Genomic DNA, 13,580 nt, shown 5'->3' with positions numbered 1-13,580 from the left:
GTAGAAACCTGTTAAAACAGATGAGAGGGACACTTATCTGATAGTTGTTGACTTATAAAGATATTACTTTTTATATTACTGACTGAAAGTGAGACAGGCTCAGAGAGGTCCAGTACAGGATGGATCATTATTGCAAAAAGTGGCCTTAATTCTAAGAGGTGAGATCTTATCAATAAAACAATTTTAGGAAGGTGTCATACAGTGCAGGATAGATAAAGCAGGGGGCAGAGGGTTAAGCACAGAACTAACTGTACTGTGGAGGATTACCTAAGATTACTTAAGACTGTAAAACTATTTAAAAACAGCATTTTGACTTTCTTATCTCACATTTCTAAATAGACTTAGTTATCAGTACTGATATCAGTTGGCAAAACAAACCTTTCAAAGGAGTCTGAGGTATGGTTTAATTGATTAATTTTACCCTTTTTAATTTTCAGCCATGAAATCAAATCCCTGTGCAGTGTTAGTCCGTTAGGAAATGACATGCTACATATTCCCCAAGGAACTGTGCAACATTAGGTAATCTAAAGAGAGAGTCATTAGAACCTGAAAAATATATTTTCTAACGTAAACAAACACAATGTGGTTTGTGCTTTTCAGCAAAACTGGCATCCCTAAACATGGAAAACAGATTCATAATTATTACTTTTTTACCATTAGCATTTTCCATGTATATTTCTAGCTATGAAAGTTGGTGTAATTTTCTTATAACTTTATTCTGTGAACATCTTTGTCCATTTTACCATGACCCTAGCATTCATCTTAACTTTATTCTACCTAATACAATCTTGCACTATCCAGAAAGACAGTTCATTGATTTGTATACCATACTTTCTTTAAATATACAATTCCAAAAAGGGTATACTAATAAAACCTTAAATGAATGTGTTTTTGAGCTGGAAAGTGAACCACAGACCTGTTTTCAAAATTTTGCCAGGTTACATATATTTTGGACAATTTATAGTTGCACAATTTAGCTAGCTAGTTGGAGCTTTAAGTCTTGATTATATTTTTGTCTGTGCATGGATATATATATAAAATATATATATATATATATATATATATATATATATATATATATATATATATATATATATATATATATATATATATATATATATATATATATATATATATATATATATATATATATATTCACTCCAAATACACTTAGTTTTGTACAGATATAAGGATGTTTCAAAAATGTCCCCCTTAAATTGTATTCCCCATCACTAGAAAATGATTTAAGAATATTGTTAGAAAGTGGGTTGTTTATTCTTTTATATATAATTGTTGTGGTACAAAAATGAACCACATCAGTGAATTTGAATATTTTTGATTTTAACAATAGTGAATTTGTATGATCAATAAACAGCATTATGGATGATCCTTATGGCCCACTGCCTCTCTGCTCTTACAACTCCCTCGTGTGCACTGTTCGGGTTATTAACCCAGGTGCTATGGGACGTTTCCCCTCTGTTCACACTTACACTCAGCAGTGACCATTTCAGTGGAGGGCCACAAGATCAGCGGGAACTGAAAAAGGAATTTCACCCAGAAAATGAGAGAAACAGTGGGCATACATCCAGTCCCCAGCTCAACTCTACTGTTTGTATAGAGCCATTCATCTCCTTATTAGGATCAGTCTTAAGGCTGAAAGGAAACTACAGGACCCCTCTGTGTTATTGGTGTCAGTGTCAGAAGGTTTGTAAAGATGCTGAACAAGGCGCTCAGTGCTATTTGTTTAAGTATAGACAGGGACAGGCACAGAGATACAGGCACACATTTTAGACTTGTCTTTAAAACTTTTCTAGGCAGAATCATCCTTTTGCTAAAGACTGCTACTTTGCAGACAATAGAGTGTGGTTTGCTAAATGGCAGCTGAAAGCCAACACCAATCGTCTTAATCTGTACACCGGAGTTTTTGGCAGGGCTAAGCGTGTTGTTGGCAAAGAAGTGCCTGGTGAGATTGCAGCATGAAAACTGCTACCAAAGGGACATTGAACATAGCATCAATTATAAACGAGCCTCTCATTACCGCTGCCAACATAAAAACAACAGAGGGAAAATAAATCGATGGATGACAAAGAATCCATGAATGATCAGTACGTGCAGAGTCAAACGCATTATGCCAGCAAAAAAAAAACAACAACAAAATGCTCTGAAACTGTGGAAGAATGAAAGAAAAGCCTCCAGTTATATAAAAAAAACTTTCTGACTAGCACAGAGGGAGCTGCTGATGCCAAAACAGTGAGTGGTTTCCATTACTGAGGAGCAGCCTTACAACTTTATGAGTGCAGGTGGGGGAGAGAAGCGAGAGTGCTGTGCAGGGAGAGATAACGATACAAATGCATGAGTGATCAAAAGCCAACGCACAGCAGTTTCAAGCAGGAGTGGACCACCCTAAAATACAACAACATTTCATTTCCTTTACAAAACGCTGCTGCTTGTTGAACAGAATGACAAGGAGTAGTTGCTGTACTCCGAGTTTGGCGCCGACGGACACGGACAACTGCTGCAGAGATGGGCCCACTACAGACTGGAGCACCTGCTGATTATAAATCAACAACAATATTAAAGATGTGCGAGCCATACTAGCACACCAAGGAACAAGATAGGAAACTACATTAAAGAACATGCACTCAAGTCAGCAATGTTGGACAGGCAGAAGTAATAGAAGAAGTTTACAGTTACATCACTAAGAGCTAAAACTTCAAAGCTAGAAATTAGCTTAACTAGGTAGTTAATTAAGCTAACCCTTAGCTTAAAGAATCTTTAAGTAAAAATTGACTTTTTCCTGTTCCTGTATGACACAAGTGTTAATAAGTTATACTGTAATGGAGACATCAGTTTCGTGTTTCTTTACTCAAACCAAAAGTAAAAAATGTAGCATGTAAGTATACATGTGAATTTTTCACAAAAAATGGCAACAGGCTCAAGATAAAGAAAAAGTATATTCATGTCATTCAACAAACTTATTAGAACTTTTATCATTTTAGCTTAGTGTGACAGTCATTAGTGCACATTGCTGATATTCACAGTCTCACTACCTCCTTGTTTCTTGTTACCATAAATGTAAGTTTCCCAACAAGTATCAGATTGAACACAATTAGAGTGAGAGCTGTCAGAGAAAGCATGTCAGCCCTCAATTTCAATTCAATTTTTATTTATATATTTCCACATCACAACAACAGTTACCATAAAGCATTTATACTGTAAGGTAAAGATTCTAAAATAATCAGATGACCCCATGTGAGCAAAGCAGTTGGCGAAAGTGGGAACGAAAAACTCCCTTTTAACACAATGATACCTCAAGCAGAACTAGGCTCAGCGAGGGGCGGCTATGTGCCGCAACCAGTTTAACTGCAGTTTGTGATGAAGTAAAAAATCAAATGTGACAAAGAAGAACTCCTGGGTCAGCACAGGTGAAATATCTTTGCTGTTAGCATTTTTCCATGCTATGCTTACTCTCCTCCTCCAGTACAATGCTGCCCATTGACAACAATACCCCATCCAGCTTTTTTTATTTTTGTTTCATTCATATCAGTGCATGTAATTTTATTTATATTTTTATATATTTTGATCAACTCTACTATTACCTTGTTATGAATAAAATATTAAAGGCATTACAGAATATTATTGTATAGGTATTGTCTAAGTTCTCTGTTGGTTACATAAAAATCTAGAATAAAGTTCAGGCTAAACATCTGGACTGAATTAATCAACAACTGGGTTACAAAGTAATGTCAGAATACAAAGAGAAGGTAAAGCAGTCATAAAATGAATACTATGACTCATAAATTCTCACAGTATGTGCAGAAACGTGTTTCACCTGTATAAAAAAAGGTGGGTGGGAGATAAAGCAAAGCTCAAAGTAAGCACTGCCAACACTTAAGGTGAATGTATCCACTTTTTCAGCACAGTTGTGCAAGTAGACACTTGATCCTCTTTGAAACAATGCCTATCTGTAAAGGTGTGCTTGAAAACAGTCATAAGGAAAACGTCCTTTTCTGTACGTCGTTCAACAGCAAATTAATATCATATCATATTCTTTTGTGAGAAAAGTAACAACACACTTGGCCCCAGAAGTTAATATTTCCCCTTTAACAGAAAAAGCTAAAATTTTTCATAACCTGTAACTTTTTCCATGTATAATCAGTTCACAGATGTTTGAGGGTTTTACTGTATGTCTCCACCCAATGATCAATTCTAATCAGGGCTTTGAGCCTTTCCATTAGCTTCCATTTCTTCTTTTAGAGCCACTCCTCGGCGGGTTAGTGCGGTCAGGATCATCTTCCTGTTGAAAGGTCTAAGCACTTTCTCATCTGGTGCATAGCTCATCGCATCTCGCTCCCAGTGTTTGACTGGGCCGCTCCCACCTCCATGTTTCACAGTTATCATGAGTTCCTTCTCCTGGAAAGCTGTATTTCCTCTGTACAAACATGGTCTATTATTACTGTGGTCAAACAACTCTATATTTTGAGATTTCTTTCATTTGAACAGCTATGACTGCTGGCTCGCCACACAGATCCAATCTGAGCAGTCGTTTACACTTTGATACCAACTGCTGCAAGAGTTACATGTAGATCCTGGGATGTTTTAGGGCTTTTGGAGATTTCTTTTTGTGTCTTTTGCTGTAGCTACTGGTCTTTTTGCCTTTTTATGTATTTAAGTGACTAAAAAATGTGTGTCAACTTTTTTTGTACAAATTCTTTCAAAGAGATCAAAATCCTTGCCTGTTTAAATGTGTCAGGAAAGCAGTAGACAGACCATATGAACTGCCTGCATGTCTCAGTGTAGGATGGTGTTTACACTTGCTTTAAAAAAAAATCAAAACTCTTAATGGATTTGCTCTGAGGATCTGCACAACTTCTGTACCTACTAGGAGTCTGCTACATCCGTCAGTGCAGCTTCACAGTACAGCCAATACAAACTGCACTTATGTATTCATTTATTCCCACTGCATGCCACAAGGCAGTCATACTTTAGCTCACAGTCACAAAACTCACTGTGATGGATTCTCCATCGTGACTACATTTTAGGTCTAAAAGCCGATCATTTTATTATGTGCATAAGTTACTGTTACTGACGGCTGCGTGGAAGATGTGACTCATGCATTGAGTAATTTAAAATACGGTACGCTTTGCAACGCAAATACAAAGTTTACACATTTTGTAGCAAACTGACAAAAATAATGTAAAATATAGTATGACTGATTTAATAATACGGTCCATTTAGAGTTGTTTTGTAGCTTTCCATTTTATCACAAAGTCTTCCTTTGCAGATGAAAGTATAGATGTTCAAATTTCAAGTAGTCTGAGTCCTTCAGTGCCTTTAGTTTCATGTTTAATAGCTCAAAGTTCTGATTGAAAGTTCAAGAAGAAATAATCAAAAAAGGAAAACCTCACCATATGACCGTATGATTGTCACATTCTGCTGTTTAGCCTTTTAGCATCCAGCAGGCTGCTGGTAGGTAGGTTACTACTTGTGGGTTAGATTGTGCTGATTCAGTCACATACTAAATCAGTAAAGTTACACAGTCTAGTCATTCAATGGTAGAAATTCCTTCATCCTCTATTGCACGTTCTTGCAATAGGCTGGCATTGTCGTGCACCAGAAGGAACCCAGGACCCTCTGCACCAGTGTAAAGTCTGACCTAATGGCAGTCAGGGTGTCATTGCCTAGACCGTAGACTTCTCTCTGTCCGTCCTTTGAAAAGGTCTCCCCTGACCATCACTGACCCAACACCACACCGGTCATGCTAAATGATGGTACAGGCAGCATAACGTTCTCCACGGCTCCTTTCACGACTGCCATGTGACCAGATCAATATCACAGAAAGTTAACTAACTTGATGATAGGCTCTGATTAAAAAGTGTTTCTTTCATTTCTCTTAAGCAGTGTGTTTGGCCAATAGCCAATTCAGATACTAATATTTTTGTTACTTATTTATCATTCATGCCAAAAAAAACAGAATTTCTCAACCTCTCACCAGTTTTAGAATGTTTTAGCTTGTCATGATACCGTTTCTAAACATTTAGCCAGTTTACAATTCACGTGAGAGGTTAAACGGGACTAACATGAGCCAATACCAATAATTTGGCATGATTAATCACACGACACAGTCCAAACAGCTACCAAATGGACTCTGTGGTAAAAAAGGATTTGTGACAGAAGAAAATATGTGAAGCTGAAGAGGTTTCTCGGTTGTGATATAAAAAAAGATGACATCATGAATAGGATTTGATGTAAGAATAAGTACACAGCTCGCATGCTTTGCCACAGATTTTCTCTGTGTGTACAGCACAGTACAGTTGATCCTTCACGAAGCTCCAAATGCAGCAACACAAACAAGTCGGTGCAACAAACGTATGAACAACTCAGAAAAACACACACAAGTGTGTCACGTGTTTCCGCAGCATAAACTGAGAAGTGTAAACACACACTCTGTAACCAAGCATGACTGTACACAGTGCAGAGTAATGACTGTGCCTGGATCTGCCTTCCAACCTGTCCGACCAGTTTAAAAGCCACACAATGGGCCCGAAGGCAGTGGGAGTCGTACGAGTGCCTACTGTACTCCTCCACAGACCACTGCAACAAACAGCAGCAGCAAGACCCTCAATAAACATATTTTCCAGCACGGAGGAGCACTGGGTGATATCCAGCAAGAAGACAGCCAAACACAGCCTGCCTGCAGACTACGCCCACCTGCTTCACTGGGCATTTGGTGCACAATCCTCTTCAGTCTAATTACCAGTGAAATATAATGTAGAGATCAGAGTGTACCTACTGTCCTTAGCTGAGCTGTATATCTCGTTAACCACGCAGCAGCAGCAGCAACAAATTTTAATCACTGAGCACTTGGGCCAAATGCAGCCTTACTTTACCTGCAACGTGCAACTTAATCATGCTTGAAAATTATTTTATGCAAATCACCTCATCTGTATTTTGCTAAGCAGCAGTAAGCAGGCTATTGTTGTGATTCTTTTTTTACTTTTTGCAACCCTAATCTCACCTAATCCTCTTTTTAGGTCTTGATTTATGAATTTATTAACAGTTTGCACAGAGACCGACCTTGGCACCGACTATTTTTTCCTCGTTTTACCGGATTTTTACGCAGAAAACTCAGACAATCCCGCTCAGCAATCACAGGGAGAAATGAACACAGATCAACAGCGGAATTAGCCTTCCTCCACAACTGTTGAATGCAACGGCTCTAATTAGGTGAAGCGGCCAAAAGGAAACAATAGCTGCTGGCCTGGTTTTTTGGAAGAGGCCAAAATAGCTGGATAAAAGTATTTCCACAGCAGACCTCAGTGAAGGGGGAATAAACAACCTGAAAAGAAGCGGCTGCTGTTCGCCGCCCCACATGAACCAACTTTGCCTGTAAAATATATTTTTCCTTTACTGTGGGGAGGCAAGAAAAAGCAGCATTATGGGATATCGTGAGCCAGATCAAAGCCAGACAACAACATGATGAGTCTCATCCTTCAGAGGCAGGGGATTTGTTCAAAGGAGGCGGCAGCGAAGAGGGAGCAAGGGAAACGAGCGCGGGTATGCAAAGAAGAGGGGGAAAAGGAGCAAAAAGAAGGAGAACCTGCTGAGTCACTGTAATCATGAGGCTGAGGCGAGCTGAGCCACAGCTGCTCAGGGTAAAGCTAAGAAACCCCCCCACCCCCTTTAGAAGGACAAAGTGATGCTTCTCATCGCCAGGGAGGGAGGAGACATGTGACCGAAGGTGGGAAACAGAAGAGCGAAATAAAACTGTCTTACAGCATGAAATAGCTCCTCCTTCTCTATTCTCACATCTGAGGGCAGACAGAATGATGCAATTGGAAGAAGGCAATAAATCGCCAGAAGCTGTAAAAAGCTAAAAAACACCGCCTTGATCAGACAGACAGCAGCAGGATATAACTGGCTTAAAATGAGACCTATGACACAAAGACGGGGGACGACTAAATAAGTGTCGACATTGCTGCTGGCAGCCCCCAGACAGACTGTGAAACAATGATGTTCCAGTCTGAACCCTAATAATATTCTGACAGGACTGCAGTGGACGCTACAATCTGATGAGGCTTAATTCGATCCCCATAAAAAAAACAAATCGCGCAACCACTGCAATTATGTTGTCAGACTCAGTGGCAGTAATGTTGGGTTATCCTCTTTTGGTTTTTTTCCCCAAATAAAGCTGACAAAAGAGTGTGTAAAACAGGAAAAGATTCCCTCTCTGTGCATGTTGGCTAAACAAACACAAATCTGCAGAGTGCTGCAGCTGCTGCTGTGCCTCTAAAATTACAGCTGTACCAGCCCACAATCAGTAACACAGCACTACTCATCTCTTATCAGGTATCAGGCATTAGACACACCGTGTGTAAGCTATGCTCGATTTGCATGTGAAAGTAGTCAGCATTCTAGTCAGCATAGGCTTGAGATTGGACAAAAATGACAGCCTTCCAGTAGCAAAGCCAAAGGATCTTGATTGTGCCCCTTGTGGCTGGTTGTATTATAGGTCATAAATTCCTCTCTGTTTTTAGCCGATGAGACATGAGAAAAAAAAATCCCCAAACATGATCTCTTACATATCAGATTCACGTTATTATAGATCTCTCCTTGGATTATTTAGCAGCCTTTAGGCTTTTTTTCTTTCATCTGTCTGAAAGAACAACACTATAGAATCACTAGTAGACAGTTGTGTGCTCTTATTTTGAAAGTTCAGTCACTACTAACCATTTACCTATTTAGGTGGTGCTTGATATCCTTCTCCTGTCTGATAACCCGTGGACGTGGGAGTGCTAGACCTCACTCTGACCTGGAGATCAGCTGTGAGCTGCATGGCCACTCACTCAATCTAGCAGGTGGGGAACGGCTTAATGTGCCACTATGGTGCACTCACTGAAGAGGCAGCTGCAGTCCACAACCTTGGAGTTGGAGTACAGAGACTCACTGAAGAGGAAGATGGCATTACTGATTCAATATTTGTCACATACTGTTTCCCATTTAACATTGTTGCTCGAAAGCACATTTCAACCAATAATTTGAAGCTTGCACGTGAGCTCCTGCCAGACTACTTTCTCCACAGTAGAATCCAAATCAAAAACACTGCAAATTAAGGGCTTCTTATTATATACTTCATGTCAAATTTTACTTTGCATCATTTATTTGATATTATAAAGCATCTGACTGTTGTCACGAGTCGACTGACCGCAGTGATTGACAGCTGCTCTGAATTAAGTAGTTACAGAGTAACTGTCAGACCAACGTTCAGAAATTGTGCAGAAGAACATCAAACTGTACTTAATAAAACTCTGAGGGATAAGTGGCATTTTCACTATTCTTAATCTTCAAGAGAACTATCGCCCAACTGATTTATGGGGTGCTGATATTATCATCTGATTAAAGCTATGACTGATAAATGAAAATGTAAAAACGCAAAGAAGAAACTGAAGAAACACCCTTCAACCATGTTCTGAGTGTTGACATTGTATTTTGTCCACCAGTGGGCGCTCCCTGTTCCCTACAAACACAACAACCAGCTGATCTGAGCACAGTGAATGTGCGTAAATGAGTAAATACTACACAAAATAAATGCTAGGAAAATGTGTTTTAATTTTTGTGTGTAAAAGAAAAATAACATCGCTAAGTATCGATATCGCTCTTGAAACACTGTAATCATGGCTCTATATAGAACATCTTACACATCCTCTGATGATGGAATTTGTATCACTTGAACCCTTGCAGACTCACTGATAGAAGAGCACCACTAGCATGAAGCTATCTGACATATTCCATGTCTGAAAACGTAGGAGAGTTAGCACCGCTTTCCATTTGCTGCTTCTGGTTTGAATATTCTGTTTTCATTAACTTTATTATTTTGTAATAATGAATCACAACAGCAGTGCTTTTACATTTCAATCTCGGCTTATTTGCTTTTACTGGTGGGAGCAGCAAATCTTTTCATAATGAGAAAGGCACAAATGTCTCCAAATAAGGGCTGAGACATCTCTTTGTGCAGCTTTTTTTTTTTTTTTTTTAAATAATGACAGTCATGCTTGTGGTAAATGATAACTAATGATCAGATCCGTAATCTATAAATACGCAAACTTTTGCCTTCCACATCACGTCTTGCGCATGCATGCATTGTGCGCCCTTGTGGAGGGGAAATGCAATTTGAATGCAGCCCCACTATCAGTGAAAACAACTACACGGAGAAGCATCTACAGAATGCAAACACTGAACAGCTCACAGAATCACAGCCAGAAATATCGATGCTGTTACACTGAAGGTTGATGCATCCATGCTTGTGAAGATTATAACACTGAAGGTTAGAGAAGGAGGCATCTAGATGAGACGGGTAGGGTCGGGGTCAGGGTAGTCTACACAAACACAGAAGTGCAAATACATTTCTGTGTGTGTGTGTGTGTGTGTGTGTGTGTGTGTGTGTGTGTGTGTGTGTGTGTGTGTGTGTGTGTGTGTGTGTGTGTGTGTGTGTGTGTGTGCATGTGTGTGTCTGGGATTGGTCACTGCAGTTCAGCAGGCAGGAAGAGACGTGACCACACTGGCCAAGCTACAAAAACATGACGGGTCAAAAAATATTTAGCTAGGCCAACAGCAATGACAGCCAGAGTGCAGGACACGCACACACACACACAGACCCACACAGCCTTGGTGCCTTGTTTATTAATGTTTGTAACATCAGGGTGACCCCGCATAATTATGCAGCATTCCATGTTCCTGTACCAAATGCTACAGGACATGCAAACTAAATGACAGCTGAAGGAAGATGGCTACTTTAAAATATTCCTCCTCTGTGGCTCTGAGAAGCAACTAACTGCCCTCTTTTATCAACAGAGACGTAACACTGAAATAAGAAATGGCTGAGTTCATCCGCAAGTGCCTCCAAAGAGACACAGAGGAGAGGAGGGCTGCTTCAGATGCCTCATACAAACTCATTTGAATTGCAAATGCTGTTAGGCAGCATGCTGGGCTGTGAAATCCCAGCAGTACCCTCGGGCATCACGCACAAACACCGACGTGTGCACATCACTTGCGAAACTTTGTGTGTACACTACAGTAAAAAAGACAAGCCACAGAGAATCGTTGAGTTTGGAGCACTTTCCCATGTCTGAACTTCGTATGATCGCAATTTGATGCAAAAATAATGATGAGCTAGCAGTGCAGAAACTGGTGCTGAGATGAGGTAATGACTCCCCTGCAGGTAGGAGGCGTGGGGGTGGGGGTGTTTGGTGAAGGAAAAGAAGAAGAAGAAGGAGAAGAAGAGGAAGCATCAGGTGATGCTCGGAGGGAGGCTGGCTGGCAGGCTGATTAGGCAAGGCTGACACAGCAGGAGCAGGAGTGTGTCCGATGTTAACGACATAGATGCGGTGTGACAGCAGGTCTGCCAGCTGAGGCTGACGGTGCATGTGCGGCCTGAAGAAATATGTTGACAAAGTGCCATAAGCCCACCTGTATGGGGGCAGGGAGCAGGCCAGAACGCTGCCGAGGGGACTGTCTGACTTGCACAAATTTAAGGATGACAAAATCAATAGGAAGAGGTTATAAACATTTGGAAATGTTGCTTTGCATCAGCTGTTAACAACTCAATCGGCATGAAACATCAAAGCTATCAAATGTCATTGGGAAAGCCATGCAAATGCTGAAAGATTCCTACTAAAGCATTCTGAAGGCAAGTCCTTGCAACTCTCCAACCAAGTCCACATAACTAGTGAAAGCCAGAGGGCAGGGGGGCGAAGGTGAGGTCATTTCCATAACGTGACCTGCCTCAGTGTGCACCTCTGCGGCCAAACTGCCTTCACAGTTTTCAACTAAAGTCACTGTTTCAGGCCACAGCACTGACAGAATCACTCACTGTGGGTTTTACAGCATGAAATGCACTGTATATCCCCTCCACTTTGTTTTGGAAGCTAAATATAACTGCTTTGTGTGGGCAAACCAGAGGTGTTGATGGGAGGCAACATTGTGCAAGTAACTCCTCTGTGTGTGTGTGTGCGTGTGTGTGTGTGTGTGTGTGTGTGTGTGTGTGTGTGTGAGAGAGAGAGAGAGAGAGAGAGTGTGTGTGTGTGTGTGTGTGTGTGCATTTGTCAGGGTGGCTGTTGCATAAGTGCTGATGGGTGCATTTGAGAACGGACAGACTTAAACAAGAGCAGATCCACTTTGCCCTGACAGGCTGAGACACAAACACAGAAGGCGATTTTGTTCTTAAAGCAGCAACTTTCAACTTCAGGATGAAAACATCACGTATATATAAGAGAGGGAGGGAGGGGCTGCCTGGCTGCAGGCTTGCAGCTCTGATACCAGCGGGCGCAAACAACTCGCTCCTGCCCCTGCTCCATTCCCACAATGTTATTCATCCCTCGGCAGAGGACGGCGCAGGCAAGCGGGCAAAGTCCGTGCGCCTTCTACAATGATCGTTTCTACGTGAAGTAGCTGCAGCTTGGATAAAAGCCCCCGTCCCCTCCCGCCCCACTGCAGCACAAAAAGACCGTAACAAAAAGCCGTGATCATACAATTATGTGTGGAAAAGAAAGGAAGCACCAAAGCGCGACATTCAAATAAAAACCAACAGTGTGCTATTTTTTTTTTTTTTTTTAAAGATGAAGATAGTCAACATACCCTCCTGTCAGACAGACATCCAGGGGAGGAACATGGATGGTGCGCGCCGGGGGAGTTCGGTCCTGCTCCTGCCGTTGCTCCGTGTTTATTTCCCGGTTTAAGGGAAAGGTGGCGCGTGTGTCTGTGTGTATGTGTGTGTGTATGTGTGTGTTGGAGTTTTGCCGGTGAAAGGCGTAATGAGAGAGGGAGGTGGAGGAGAGAGAAAGAGGGAGGGACGCTGTCAGATGCAGGGAGGCAGGCAGGAGGAGGGAGGAAGACACGCTCGGGCACATAGCCTGTACTGTCCGCGTGCTGAGGGGGAAGTGCGCAAAAGGAAAAAAAAAAAAGGAAAAACCCCGCTGGTGTCAATCCAGCAAGAAGATTTTTAAGCCCCTCTCTGTCAACAAGTAATCACATCTGAATAAAAAAGCAGGGAGAAATGGGGCAGCGAGGTGACACCATCTCTTATTGTTTCCACTGCTGTTACGTTCACGTACCCCTGTGTGCCATGACAGTGTGACACATAAACACTTTTAAATGTGTTTCCTTTTGTTTTTCTCTTTTTTAAACAGCTTCTCGTGCAATCAAATATTATAATGTGCCTTACAATAAGTCAATATAATAAACCCTAACTGCGCGAGGAGCTGCTCTTATTTCTTGTAGTGTCGTCAGGATGAGGATGGCACAATCCCCCCTCTGATTTCATCACCAAGTCAACAGCTAACAGCACACAGCCTATTGACTCCCTCACTTTTTGCATATAGAGATGATGGGATTTATTGGCCCAAAGGGCAGGGCGCCCTTATTCAGCCCCCTCTTGTAAATAAAAATAATGGGAGCGTGTCCGTGAAAAGCAATAATACGGAGGTATCAGTTCCCTATTGTGCTTGCTAAATTAACAAGGTAGGCTATTATTTTGAGAGCCCGAGTTAGATATAATTAATCACTGATGAGATATTGCTGAGGCT

The 13,580-nt window shown here is 41.2% G+C and overlaps 1 protein-coding gene across 3 annotated transcripts in view; it reads right to left on the bottom strand.

Annotated features, from left to right (window-relative positions):
* Positions 1 to 12,789, bottom strand: part of LOC116327039 (band 4.1-like protein 1) — a 136,984-nt gene extending 124,195 nt beyond the window's left edge. For all 3 annotated transcript variants that reach the window (XM_039612208.1, XM_039612209.1, XM_039612207.1), the window contains exon 1: positions 12,634 to 12,789. The gene's annotated coding sequence lies outside the window, so the exon portion shown is untranslated. The remainder of the gene's footprint in view (positions 1 to 12,633) is intronic.
* Positions 12,790 to 13,580: the final 791 nt, after the last annotated feature.

The sequence above is a fragment of the Oreochromis aureus genome, linkage group 5, assembly GCF_013358895.1.
Source record: "Oreochromis aureus strain Israel breed Guangdong linkage group 5, ZZ_aureus, whole genome shotgun sequence".
Taxonomy (NCBI): domain Eukaryota; kingdom Metazoa; phylum Chordata; class Actinopteri; order Cichliformes; family Cichlidae; genus Oreochromis; species Oreochromis aureus.
The sequence above is the reverse complement of the archived record's forward strand: the minus strand, read 5'-3'. Positions and strand labels throughout refer to the sequence as shown.